The sequence below is a fragment of the Antechinus flavipes genome, chromosome 1 (assembly GCF_016432865.1).
Source record: "Antechinus flavipes isolate AdamAnt ecotype Samford, QLD, Australia chromosome 1, AdamAnt_v2, whole genome shotgun sequence".
Taxonomy (NCBI): Eukaryota; Metazoa; Chordata; class Mammalia; order Dasyuromorphia; family Dasyuridae; genus Antechinus; species Antechinus flavipes.
Genome location: NC_067398.1, coordinates 682,416,717 through 682,430,759, shown reverse-complemented (window position 1 = coordinate 682,430,759; position 14,043 = coordinate 682,416,717). Strand labels below are relative to the sequence as shown.

The following is a 14,043-nucleotide window of genomic DNA, read 5'->3' as shown; positions in this document are numbered from 1 at the left end:
GCACCCGCTTTCTCATTGTTCATGGAAGCAATAACTGTCTGGACCGTGGTTGGGTCTAATTTATTAGAGCTAAAAACAGTGTCACTAATGTCCAGAAGAACAATTTGCAAATTAATTTTGTTTCTTTTTCCAAGGCAAACTGCACAAATAAACAAGCTCAGCCTTGATTCTAGTCATTAGTAAATAATGACAATAATACCACAATAATACAACATTTTAAGATTTAAAAATCCTTTGCATAGTAAATGCAAGTAACTTTTGCATCTCACAAATGTTATTTTGTGTGATTTTTTTTTTTGATTGGGAGCTAGGCTTAGCCAACACATTTGTGTGCTGACAGTTCTCCAAAAACAAACATAATTGCTGAAGGCCTTACCAGTACTTCTGTACACTTGGGACCATTTGTCTTTTAGCTCACACAGGAACATTCCAAAAACTCTAGTGACTGCATTTTTTGCAAAAACAGTATGGCTTTCATGATTTTAGGACAATCTTATCAATTAATATTGATAAAAAACCCATGAGGCTATGACAGAACGATAAAAGGTCCTTTGTCATGCTTCCTCCCATTTTCAGAATCATCAGTCTGGAGAGTATTGAAACTCATCTCCCAGATTTCTCTTTGGAGAGAGGTTTAATGAACTGAGCTCTCAAAGCTTCTTGGTCTCCAAGACCACATTGGGAAACCAATCCTAATCTTTACCAGTGAAATTTATGCACAGTGTAGAGGCTCAATCCATATTTAGCCATGAGCACTTGAATAGTCTTCAATGCCAAATAAGGGACGATATTGGATGAGCGTGACAAGTGATTCTTGCAAAGTCTCTCCTTAGTTATTAAATTCTTCAAATCCTTTGTTTTTGATACTAGATAGGTACCACAGAGATCAAGGGCAAAGAAAGGTTACAAGTTTCTCTCTCTCTCTCTCTCTCCCCTTATCTATCTCTGTATCTATCTGTCATCTATTTATCTCTCCATCTCTCTCTCTGTTTATCTATCTCTGTATCTATCTGTCATCTATCTCTCCATCTCTCTCTCTTTGCTTATCTGTCTCTGTATCTATCTGTCATCTATTTATCTCTCTCTCTCTCTTCTTATCTGTCTCTGTATCTGTCATCTATTTATCTCTCCATCTCTCTCTCTGTTTATCTATATCTGTATCTATCTGTCATCTATCTCTCCATCTCTCTCTCTCTTTGCTTATCTGTCTCTGTATCTATCTGTCATCTATTTATCTCTCCATCTCTCTCTCTCCTTTACACACACAAATGCATACAAACAAAGCTATATGGATAAGTGTAGTTATCTGTCTCTATAGATACATCTGTGCTTATGTACACAGCTGGATCTCTCATTCTCCACATTTTTATATGTATGTATGTGTCTATAGACAAATATACACATGTATATGCAAAATCTCTCTATATGAATATCTATACATATAGATAGATTTAGGTATACATTTCTATTTGCATAGCTGTGTGCATTTATAGATTTGTACACATACATATGTGTTCATCTTGTATTTTTTTCTCTCTGTGGTGTTATGCCCACTAATGGAATCTTGAAGTTGAAAATATGAATAGTTTAATAACTTTAAAGAGAGACTTTGCAAGAATCACTTACTACTTCTATTTTATACTGTCACTTTATTTGGGACAGATGTATGTATGACTCCAATACAAATGCATTTTGTGTGTATCCTAAAATATTCATAGTAGCACTTTTTTCTAGTAGCAAAAAATTGGTAATAAAGTTCAGAACCCACTGATTGGAGAATGGCTGAATGAATCATGGCATGGTATATTATTATATAGTTTAAAAAAAATAAAGAATATGGAGAATTCAGAGAAACCTGGGAAGACTGATATGAATTGATGCTGAATGAAGAGAGCAGAATTTGGAGAGCAATACATTGACTACACAGTATAATGACCACAACAATGCAAATCCTTCTCTCCATTCAACCATTTATGCATCCATTCAATCATTCATCCATCCATTCAACCATTCTTTTATCCATTAGATAGTGGTTGAATTCAATAAAAGGCAGTGATCAATTTTGATTCTAGAGAACTGAGTGATGTGGTAGAAAGAGGGATCTGGAATCACAAGACACAAGTTCAAATTAAGGTTCTGTCATTTATTGTCATGTGCCTTCAGGCATATTATTTCATCTCTGGTCTCACTTTTCTCATTGATAAAATGAAAGAATTAGATTAAATGTTCCTTAAAGTCCTTTCCAGCTCTTAATCTACTATGAGGTATCACTTCACCTCTTACACTCTACAGTCTAGTTTTCTCCATCTTCTCTCTGTTCTTCACACATACCACTCTATCTTTCATCTCCATGCCATTCTCCTGGCCACCTCCTATGCCTGAAATGGATTTCCTTCTTAACACTGCCACATCAAGGGTCTCTCTGTTTAAGAAGCAGTTCAAGCACTCTCATTTCCACAAAACCTTTCTTGAATTTAACTGCAAATGCCCTTCATCCCTCCCTGCCTATTTTGTGTACATTTGCATTTTTTAACTTTAAGTTTACACTATATTTTTAATATGCATTTCTTATGTACCTCACTAGTATGTAAATTGATTGCTTCACTCTTTGCAAATAGATTGTGTCACTCCTTGTATTTGTACCATCAGCACTTAGAATGGTGTCCTGCACATAGTAGGAGTTTAATAAAAACTTTAAGATTTTATGATTCCTTCCGGCTTTTAATCTATGATCCCAGGAAAGATGGAGAAATAGCCTTTTCTTCTCTTGATAGAGAGATAGGGAGGCAACAAGCACTGAATGCTGAAGATACTGACAGATATTATTATGGTGCAAATTTGTTTCACATATTGATTTTTTCTGTGATGGGGAGGGTTCTATAGGCAGGAGTCAGGGATAGAAATATTGGGAAATGTTTGTGCCATAAAACAAATAAACCAAAGGCAGCAATCACTCTTTCACTAAAAGGTTATTCTCATTTTAGGGGACCTTTAAGGTCCATAAGATTTAAAGTTTATAGATTAAATGAGATAACATAAGTAAAATGAAGCTATAAACTTTCAATACTTTCCAACTGTGTAATCACCACACCTTGCAAATCTTAAGTGCTATATAAATACTAGCTAATATTATATCATTAAAATAATATAAAATAATAAATAAAAAGTATTACAATGTGAAATAATTATGCACATTATTGCACAATATAATTATTACTATAAACACAATACTATCATATAACATAATTATCACTGTATAATATAATGCTACATATTATACAATACAATCATTGTTGTATAATATAAAATACAATTCATGTATTATATAATACAATCATTGTATAATAATATATTATTATATAATACAATCATTAATGTATAATAAATAATATACTATCATATAATATAATGATCACTTGGCTTTTGTCCATTTGGTCCAAAAGGACCAAAATGACATCAATATGTTAGAGTTGAGTTACAGTATGTCTGCTCAGACCATTACAAGCTTGGAAAGCTCTGCCACAGATCAGAGGCGAATAGTCCATTTGAACATTTGGGGTAGCTTCTCTAATTTTGCATATTTCATATTTCCTTTGGGCTAATTCAATTCTGCTTTGCTCAAAGAGCACAGCACCTTCTCTGATGAGGGCGAACCATGCTGGGAGGTCCTGTGCTAGTGTCTTCCAAGTCATACAATTGATTCTAAAGTTCTTTGTGTGTGTGTGGGGGTGATGCAGTTGGAATAAAGTGACTTGCCCAGGGTCACATAGCAAGTAGTAAGTATTAAGTGTTTGAGATCAGATTTGAACTCAGGTTCCCCTGACTCCAGGGCTGGTGCTCTATCCACTGAGCAATCTCGCTTCCCCTTCTAAAGTTCTTTATAATTATTACTATGTATATATTATTATAAAACCTCTTCTAGCTATAATTCAAATAATATTACATTGTCAGCTTAATACTAAATAATACTAATATTGCATTGTATTATTTAATACAATACTATAAATGATGTTATCTTCTGGTTCCCAATCTTTATAGTACTTCGCAGTAACAATCCCAGGATTCCTCACACTTGTTTCCATATCTGCTGCCGGGGAGATCAGTCATGGCTCAGAGAATCTGTACCTATCTTCTCAGCACCCCATGTCCCTCCCCATCTGGAAGGAATGGGCAATGTTCCAGTGGCTACTTACATATGCATCCATGTCTCTTCTCAGAGAATAAACCCCTTTCTAATGCCAAGAGTTGCCTGGCTGCTGACATCCTGATAAGTGAAAGTAGCTTTTAATCTCCACTTTCTAGCACTAGTGAATCTGCCCAGACTAATTTTCAATCAAGAGAGACAAAGTGTGAGACTCTCCACCTGTTTATAGAAGCGCCAAAGGCATCAGCTGTGAAGATGGAGTTTGACAGACCGGCATTAAACACTGACCGTGTTGCCCCTCTGCCCTCCAGGAGTGTTTGAAAGGAAATTTTCTCAGCAAAGCTTTCGCCTTAAGTAAGAGCTGACCAAAATGTGAAGAAAAGGAGAGAAAATGTTCAATGTTTCTTTTTTTGCCTGAAGGCATCCACTCCTTGAGGTCTGACATTTTTTGCTCTGGCTGGTATGTGAATGCACACCTGGGAGAATCCCTCCTACCAGTGGCCATACAGCCTATTTTAAAGTTTTCAGTGAGGGGGACTCAGTCCCTTCCAAGGCAGCCCATTCCCCTTTTGGACACATTCACTTGTCTAAATCATATTCCGTCTAAATTTGTCTCTTTGCAGCCTACCTCCTTTCCCCTCCTGTTGTTAGAGATGAGTAGGTGGTTCATTGGATAAAGCACCAAAGTCGGGAGGAGTTGAATTCAACTATAACCTATTAGCTCGGTGACCTGGGCAAGTCACTTAACTTATATTTGCTTTACTTTCTTCAACTGTAAAGTAGAAATAATAGCAACACCCACCTGACAGGGTTGTTTTAAGGATCAAATGAGATAATATTAGTAAAGTACAGTACCTGCTACAGAGTAGGTGCTTAATAAGTGCTCCTTTCCTTCCTTACTCTAGATGTATCCTTTGGGGTCAAACTGAATACAAGTATTCTCTTTTCCAGAAGACACTCCTTTGAATACCGCAAGAAAACTATCAACTCTTCTTCTATGAGGTAACCCACAAGATCTCTCTTTTCCAATCTAAGTGTATTCACTAAATATACAAGAGATCACACAATTAAAGATGTACTCTAGCAGGGAGTGGCTAATTACTTATTTAAATGTCTGAGAATTTCATAATTTTATTATTCTCCTAGCTCCTTTTCTCCATTGATATCAAGCTTAAATCTGTTCCTGAACCTATTGCTATCACTTTTTCTCTTGGGATAAAACAAGTCTATTCTGATTTCTTCATAGCAGTCGTTCACATAATTGAAGACATTTGTTATTCCAGGCTGAAGTTTTCTTTTCCCTGGAGCAAGTATCTCCAGCACACTAGATTCTCATATAGCACGATGTTGGGATCCTTCATCATTTTTGTCATCTTTACCTTATCAAGTGCCTTCCAAAAATGTGAACCCAGAACTAGAAGGAGACTTTAGGTAGGGTCAGAGGGGTTGAAGTCAGGCCATCTTTTCCCACATTCTGAATACCACGACTCTATCAATGGAGTCTAAGATCATGTTCATTTTATTGGCCAGTCTTTGAAGACTAGATGGGGATTGGGTAATTGATGGGACAAGACTGAGGAGAAAATTGCCAGCAATCAATGCTGTGTGAATCTGCCTTATAAGGAGGTTTCAACCTTCATTTAGGATGACTTTTAACCAGATTTTGATCTTAGGCTCATAGATCAAGGACTAGAAGGAACCTAAAAGACCTTGGACTTTAATGTCTCATTTACAGAAGGAGCAACTGGGTTTAAACAGGAGCTAAGTGACTTGCCCAAGAATCATATAGTTTTTAAGTGTGTCTGAAAGAGAATTCAAACACTGATCTTCTTGATCCAGATACAGGATCCAATGCATTATAACGTATTTGACCTGTCTTTTTGTTAGAAAGGATTATAAAACCATATAGTTAAATGTGGAAGAGAACTTTGAAGCCATTATTTCTACATGTCCCATGCACCTCACTTCACTGATGAGGATACAGACCCAGAAAAATTAATTGACTAGGGTTATAGGCCTAATAAGTATGTATGAGGCAGGATTCCAATTCAGGTTTTCCTGATTCCAAGTCACAACTCCACATTTGCCCAAATCCCTCTTTCTTACTCTTTACCCACCAGAACCCTCCCCCATGGCAGAAAAGTGCTAAGAACCTAAAATCAGAAAAATGTCACAAAGTGAAAATCCAGCTGTTTCAAATAAGGCAGATCTCAGACCAATGACAGATTTTTCCTTTTCTTTCTTTTTTCCTAATGTTTCCTTAGCATTATCAAGGGGGACTGCCATCTCCCGAAGCTTTGAATTAGGGCTGGTACAGCTGTGACCTTCACTCTGAACTAATTGTGTAGCTGGTGGTGGAGAAGATACAAGTTTTCCAGCTGTGTAATCATTAATTAACTTAGGGGCAAACGAATGACTCCAAGTCATGTTTATCTGCAAGAAAACGTCCAACTTAGATAAAAGCAGCTCTTCTCTGATAGGCTAAACCTCATTCAGGCCACTGCAGGACACCAATGAGAAAAAGTCAAAAGAATGTGCAGTGGGAGGATCTGCTGGATTAGTTCCCCCATCAGCCATTCTTCCTCAGGTGGAGATCAGTCTCAGGCAATGAGCACATTCCTCTTCGGGGAGAAATAATGAAGCAGCAGAGAGCACAGAAGAGACCAGTGGGCCTTGATATGGTAGTGGAATAGCTGAACTTGAAGGGCATTTTGCCCAAAGGGATAATGATTGTACAGAGAAGGGTCTAAGATGCAATAATCCCCCTTATCATGCTGTTCCCAGTAGAGCAACCAGAGAGAAAGTTGTTTTATATTTGAAGATGGGCTATGTTCAGAGAGGATGGAGAGCACCCTACCTCTTCTCAGCATGGCGTGCCTGAGCCTCTGTTCTTTGCTTCCAAAGAGAGAGACCATGAAGGATGAAATAAGTGAATGGTTCAAGACTGAAGAGGCTGTATCTATTAGCTACAGCGGGGTGCTTCTAGGATGACCTTCCTTAAAAAGTTATTTATCTTTTTTCCAACTCTATCCCACTCTCAAATCCCAAATGAAGCTCTAAGCTTCCATGAAAGTTTCATTCCATAAGGGCTTTTGCTGGTGGACAAAATATTAGAGAGAACATATAAAAACCAGCAAATTTCTATTGCTGGCTGGTGAGTCTGAGAGCATCATTTATTTATTTCCCTTCTCTCTTCATGTGAACTGGCTTAAAGTTGCAGTAACTTGGACAGGTTCAAATCAAACCATAAAGCTAGGTTCCTTAGTTAAAGTCAAAAAACATTTAAATGTTTGCTCTGTGTCAGGCACTCCATAAAGTGCCAGGGATATAAAGAAAAGTCAAGACACTGGGCCTGCTCTCAAAAAACTCATAATAGAGGAGACACCATCTTATAAATGGAAGGCAATCTCATTGAATGGCACTAGAAAGGAGAAAAGGTAGGACAATAAGGGTGCTGTGTGTGTGCATGCGTGTGTGTGTGTGTGTGTGTGTGTGTGCATGTGAATACATGTACTCATTAAGAAAGGCCTGAAGAAAGTGGGGAGTTTTAGAGGAAGCCAGAGAAGTGAAGAAGGGAAGATGAGGAAGGAGAAAATACCCAGCTTCGGGGAGAGACAATGGAAATGTAACAGAACCTGGGAGATGTTATTTTTTCTTTCCTTTTCTTTTCTCTTTCTCTTCCTTTTCCTTTTTCCTTTCCTTTCCTTTTTTCTTTCTATTTTTCCTTTTCCCTTTCCTTTCTTTTTTCCTCTCCTTTCTCCTTTCTCTTTTCCTTCCCTTCCCTTTCTTTTCCTCTCTTTTTCTCCTTTCTTTTCCTCTCCTCTCCTCTCTTCTCCTTTCATTCCCTCCTCCCCCTTTTTATGCTTCCTTATGTTTTTAATGTTTCCTCACCAATATCTTTTTAATCCCAATATCTTGGGAGACATTGCCACATATGAGCAATAGCAAAGAGACCACTGTTGTTGGGTAGTTGAATTTGGGAAGTTGTCTAAGGAAACATGGGAAAAAGCCAGACTATGAAGAGCTCTAAATCTCCAATGGAAGATACACACACACACACACACACACACACACACACACACACACACACACATACACATATATATATATATATGTATTACATATAATATAAAATATAAAATTTGGTCTTGGAGGAGCCAATGGACTTTTTTGAGTAAGAACATGGCATGGTAAGACTATGATTTAGGAAAATCACAGTAGCTGGGTGGAAAAAGGATTAGAATGGGAGAAACTTAAGACAGGAAGACCAGCTAAGAGACTAATACATTAGTTTAGGGAAGTGAGGAGGTCCTATATTGGAGGTGAAGGCTATTTGAGAAGAGAGAAGGGAACATAGATGAGAAATGTGAAAGTAGAAATGCCAAGATTCTACAACAAATTGGAGCAGTGGGTGAGTTTGAGGGAGAAGTTGAAGATGACTCCAAAATTTCAAGCTTTTGTGACCATGAAGAGGTCGTTATCTCAGAAGTAAAAGGAAATTTCCAACGAGGAAAGAGTTGAAAGGAAATGTTGCATTCTCTTTTGGACATGTTGAGTTTGACATGCCTACTGGATATCAAAATGGCAGTTGGTAATGTGGCACCCAGGAAAGAGATTAGGGCTGGATATTAGGTGTCCCAAAAGTCTTTGAGTAGTTTTCAGCTTCCATAGCTGAAAACTGTAAACAGATCTGAAAATCATTTACATAGACAGCTGAATTTATGAGAATGGATGAGATGATCAAGTGGGATAGTATAGAAAAGGGATTAACCTTTTTGGTGTCAGGTGAAGGTATTAACCTTTTGGCAATCTGGAGAATCCTGTAGACCCCTTCTTAGAGTCAAGTTTTAAAATACATAAAATACATATGTTTACAAATGAAAGCAATTACATTTAAATAAAGTTATCAAAATGTGTTAAAATATAATTATCAGAAAAATTTTTAAAAAGGTTAAAATTCCCTGCATAGAGGGAAAAGAAAAAAAGAGTCCAAAGTAGGTCATTGGATACCCAAAGTTATCCAATAGGTGTGACCTGGATGAAGTTTCAGCTAAGAACATTGAGAAGGAACAATCAGAAGGAGAGATTAGGGTCACAAAAACCCAGAAGGGAGAAAAGTATCCAGGAAGAGACGATCAATGTTAGCTCCATAGTTCTTTGCATGTTGATTCTCCTATTATAACGTGAGTTTCTGGACCCACACTTAACACCGGATACCAAGATAAGATCAAAATGGGTCCATGATTTAGGCATAAAGAATGAGATTATAAATAAATTAGAGGAACGTAGGATAGTTTATCTTTCAGACTTGTGGAGGAGGAAGGAATTTGTGACCAAAGATGAACGAGAGATCATTATTGAATACAAAATAGAAAATTTTGATTATATCAAATTAAAAAGCCTTTGTACAAACAAAACTAATGCAGACAAGATTAGAAGAGAAGCAACAAACTGGGAAAACATTTCAAAAGGTTCTGATAAAGGCCTCATTTCTTTAATATATAGAGAATTGAATCTAATTTATAAGAAATTAAGCCATTCTCCAATTGATAAATGATCAAAGAATATGAACAGACAATTTTCAGATGATGAAATTGAAACTATTTCCACTCATATGAAAGAATGTCCCAAATCACTATCGATCAGAGAAATGCAAATTAAGACAATTCTGAGATACCACTACACACCTGTCTGATTGGCTAAGATGACAGGAAAAAATAATGATGAATGTTGGAGGGGATGCGGGAAAACTGGGACACTGATGTATTGTTGGTAGAGTTGTGAACGAATCCAACCATTCTGGAGAGCAATCTGGAATTATGCCCAAAAAGTTATCAAATTGTGCATACCCTTTGATCCAGCAGTGTTTCTATTGGGCTTATACCCCAAAGAGATATTGAAGAAGGGAAAGGGACTTGTATGTGCCAAACTGTGGCAACCCTGTTTGTAGTGGCTAGAAACTGGAAATTGAATGGATGCCCATCAATTGGAGAATGGTTGGGTAAATTGTGGTATATGAATGTTATGGAATATTATTGTTCTGTAAGAAATGACCAGCAGGATGAATACAGAGAGGACTGGTGAGACTTACATGAACTGATGCTGAGTGAAATGAACAGAACCAGGAGATCATTATACACTTCAACAACGATACTATATTGATAGAAGTGGATATCTTCGACAAAGAGAAGATATAACTCAGTTTCAATTGATCAAGGATGGACAGAAGCAGCTACACCCAAAGAAAGAACACTGGGGAATGAATGTAAAACTGTTTGCATTTTTGTTTTTTCTTCCTGGATTATTTTTACCTTCTGAATCCAATTCTTCCTGTGCAATAAGAGAACTGTTCGGTTCTGCACACATATATTGCATCTAGGATATACTGTGACATATTTAACATGTATAGGACTGCTTGCCATCTGGGGGAGGGAGTAAAGAGAGGGAGGGGAAAAGTCGGAACAGAAGTGAGTGCGAAGGATAATGTTGTAAAGAAATTTTTTTCAAAATAAAAAAAAGAAAATTTAACATAGAAGAACCAATATCAAAAATCAATTTTAAGAAACTTAGCATGAACAAACTATTTAAATGTGAACAAATGTTTATTTTTTTAATTAATATATTCTATATGTTCAAGATTCACTTCAACAATAAAGAAACTTAAAAGAAAAAAAAGTTCCCTGAGGTTACAGACCATATTTTTGCCTTTCTTTGTTTTCCCTGGTACTTTGTACAGTGCCTTGCATACAGTAAGAGTCTAATAAGCTTTTGCAGCAAGATTAAGAATGAGAATGGAGAAAAAGTCACTAGATTTGACAGCATATGACTGGCAACTTTGGAGAGAGAAATTTCAATTGAATGTGTTTGGTGATCTTTGGTTTGGCACTTTAAGTCACAATATGGGAAGTTTTTGTGGGAAAAAAATGACTTCAGTCTACCCTGACTTGCATCATTATCTTATAGTGTTACTTAGAAGAACCTGAAGCCTGGAGATTACAAAGGTGCATTTTAACAGAACTTGAACCTGTAACCGTCTGGTCTGTAGAAAAAATGGCTCTCTCTGTGGAATTGTCCACACGAGTTTTGACAGGCTCCATAAATTGGATTTCTTCAAGGGCAGCTCATTTGCATCTAATTTAGCAATTCCATTTTGTTATCACAATCAAAGGCTATTCAGCTAAAATTCACTGGGAAAGTGTCAGTCAAGTATCTCTTAATGAGACCACTAAAGGTGGAAAGAAGGGAAGAGAAGTCAGAGGCTTTTCTTCGTTATTGTAATAAGATTTGACCCATCAGTGCATGGCGGTTAACTACAGTGAGCCCCATTTACGTTCTGCAGACCTCGTCATGTTGCTCTGCAGTGTACAAATGGCGATTCTAAGCCAATCTGTCAGGCTGGACTGTCATTAACCGTCTTGTCTGGAATAAGGTCAGAATTTTTCTCTGCACAAATGGGTGTTTGTTCATTAATGCAGCCTGGATTTAGATAACACATCAATAGAGTACAAAAAGACACATGGGGCACGGGGTGGGATAGTGAAGTCTTATGCTTAATTTAAATAATAGCCAAGTCCCATTAAAAATAGGGGTCATTACTGAAAACAGGAGATGGGGGAGGAGAAGGGAGGGAAATCATTTTTTAAAATCCAGTCACTTGGAAACAGTCTTGAGTTCTGTCTATGAATTGGGAACAGTGAGGTCTCTTTTTGTCTCCTAAAGAAATTGGAAAATTAACAAGAAGAAAACCAGAAGCAATAAAACCACAGGGAGTCAGAACACCCTATTACAGAGAAATGATAGACAGAACAGAAATGTTCATTAAGTTTCAGTCTTGAACCCCCGGATCAATGTGGGAAGCTGCTGGTTTCCAGCAGCATGTCTGGGGGGGGGGAAGGGGCTGGAATTGATGCTTACCCCACCCTACAAGAACCTGTCTATAGAAGTCTTTGATGTCTTCCTGGGGAATAGATGTTTTTATGGGTCACCTGCCTAGGCAGGTCCTCCACTTCAGCTTGTCCCTTCCCCAAAGAGACCATATTTTTCTCCAAGGTCCAAACTTCCACTGGGAAAAATCATGCTGGGAGCATCAAGAGATCTCTTAGATGCTCCAGCAGACCCACCAACGACCCCCTAATTAGTGAATCTATAACAGAGGAAAAGCAGTTGAAAATGGAAAGAGTTAGGAATTTCTCATCTTGCACAATTCTGTCACTTCCCATTTGTATGACTAGATAAAAAAGGCCACCTTGCTGAGCATCTGTAAAATCAAGGGGTTGGACTAGATGATCTTTGAAGATGCTTCTGAATTTGTTTTTATGGTCCTATGTTTTGTTTTTGTTTCTGTTTTAATTTTTACCATTGTATGCAATGTCCAATTTAAGACTATATATATCCAAACAAGAATAGGTGGTGGTACAGAAGAAAGGGATTTGGAGTCTAGAACCATATTCCAAGATTGATTTGTAATCAGAAGACTGGGATTCAAATCCTAACATCACCATCCAGATAACCCTAGGTATGTCACTTAACCTCAAGATGCCTCAGTTTCCTTCTACACAGAATTAAGAGGTAGGACTGTGGTCCTACAGTCCCTGATACAACATTTTTGAGTTGCTATTAGCCAGTCTTCATTCAAAAACATACATGGGAGGAACCCATGGACTCTCACAGCAGCCCATTCTACTTCCCCTAAGTGTCAGAAACTTTTTTTTTTCTCATATTGACCTCCATATCAATGAGCAAATTCATCTCTATTGCTTCTAATTCTGGCCTCTGAGGACAAGAATAGCATAGTCCTTTAAATATCTGAGGGCAGTTACTATATCACCTCTATTTTTTTCCTTTAGATTTACCACCCCCATTGTATTTCTTCAACTGACCCTTACATCACATTTATATAGTGTTTCTAAAATTCTTCAAGGACATAATCTTGTTTAGTTTTCAAAACAACCTTGGGGGAAAAGAGCTGTTATCCTCCTCCTCTTCCTCCTTCTCCTCCTTCTCCTCCTTCTCTTCCTCCTCCTCCTCTTCCTCCTGCTCCTCCTCTTCCTTCTCCTCCTCCTCCTTTAACTCTTGCTCCTCCTCTTCCTCCTCCTTCTCCTCCTCCTCTTCCTCCTCCTCCTCCTGTTCCTCCTTCTCCTATTGCTTCTCTTCCTCCTCCTCCTCCTCCTCCTCCTCCACTTCCTTCTCCTTCTCCTCCTTATTATTTCCATTTCATATTTGAATACAAGTGTTAAGCATGGCATAGTAGATGGAAAATTGAACATGAAGCCTGAAAGATGGCTCAAGACATATACAGGCTGTGTGACCTTGAACAAGTCCCTTAACCTGATGCTTCAGGCATTATCCAGACTCTGAGTTGTAGACTATGTAGTGATCTACATTAGTAGAAGGAGTTCCTTAAATCAATGAAATTGAAGGTGTTGTCCCATCCCATCCCATTCTATCCCATTGCATCCCATCCCATCTCCTCCTATCCCATTCCGTCCCAATCCCAATGGCAAATGGATAAGGATATGTCCTCAGAGGCCAGAATTAGAAGCAATAGGGATGAATTTGCCCATTGATATGGAGGTCAACAAGAGAAAAACAGTTCCTGATACTTAGGGGAAGTAGAATGGGCTGTGTTGGGAGGTCCATGGATTCCACCCATGTATATTTTTGAATGAAGGCTGGCTAATAGCAATTCAAAAATGTTGTGTCAGGGACTGTAGGACCACAGTTCTAGGCCATCTAGCTCAACCTCTTCATTCTACATAGAAGGAAACTGAGGCATCTTGAGGTTAAGTGACATGTCTAGAGTCATCTGGATGGTGATGTTGTAATATGTGGGATAAGGAAATGGATATGGAATATATGCAGTTATTAAATAACTAGATTGGACTATATGTATAGCTCTC

General features: G+C 37.8%; 1 protein-coding gene across 1 annotated transcript in view; it reads right to left on the bottom strand.

The window, feature by feature from the left end:
* GALNT9 (polypeptide N-acetylgalactosaminyltransferase 9) overlaps positions 1-14,043 on the bottom strand; it is a 277,398-nt gene that overhangs the window by 12,808 nt on the left and 250,547 nt on the right. The gene's annotated exons all lie outside the window — the stretch shown is intronic.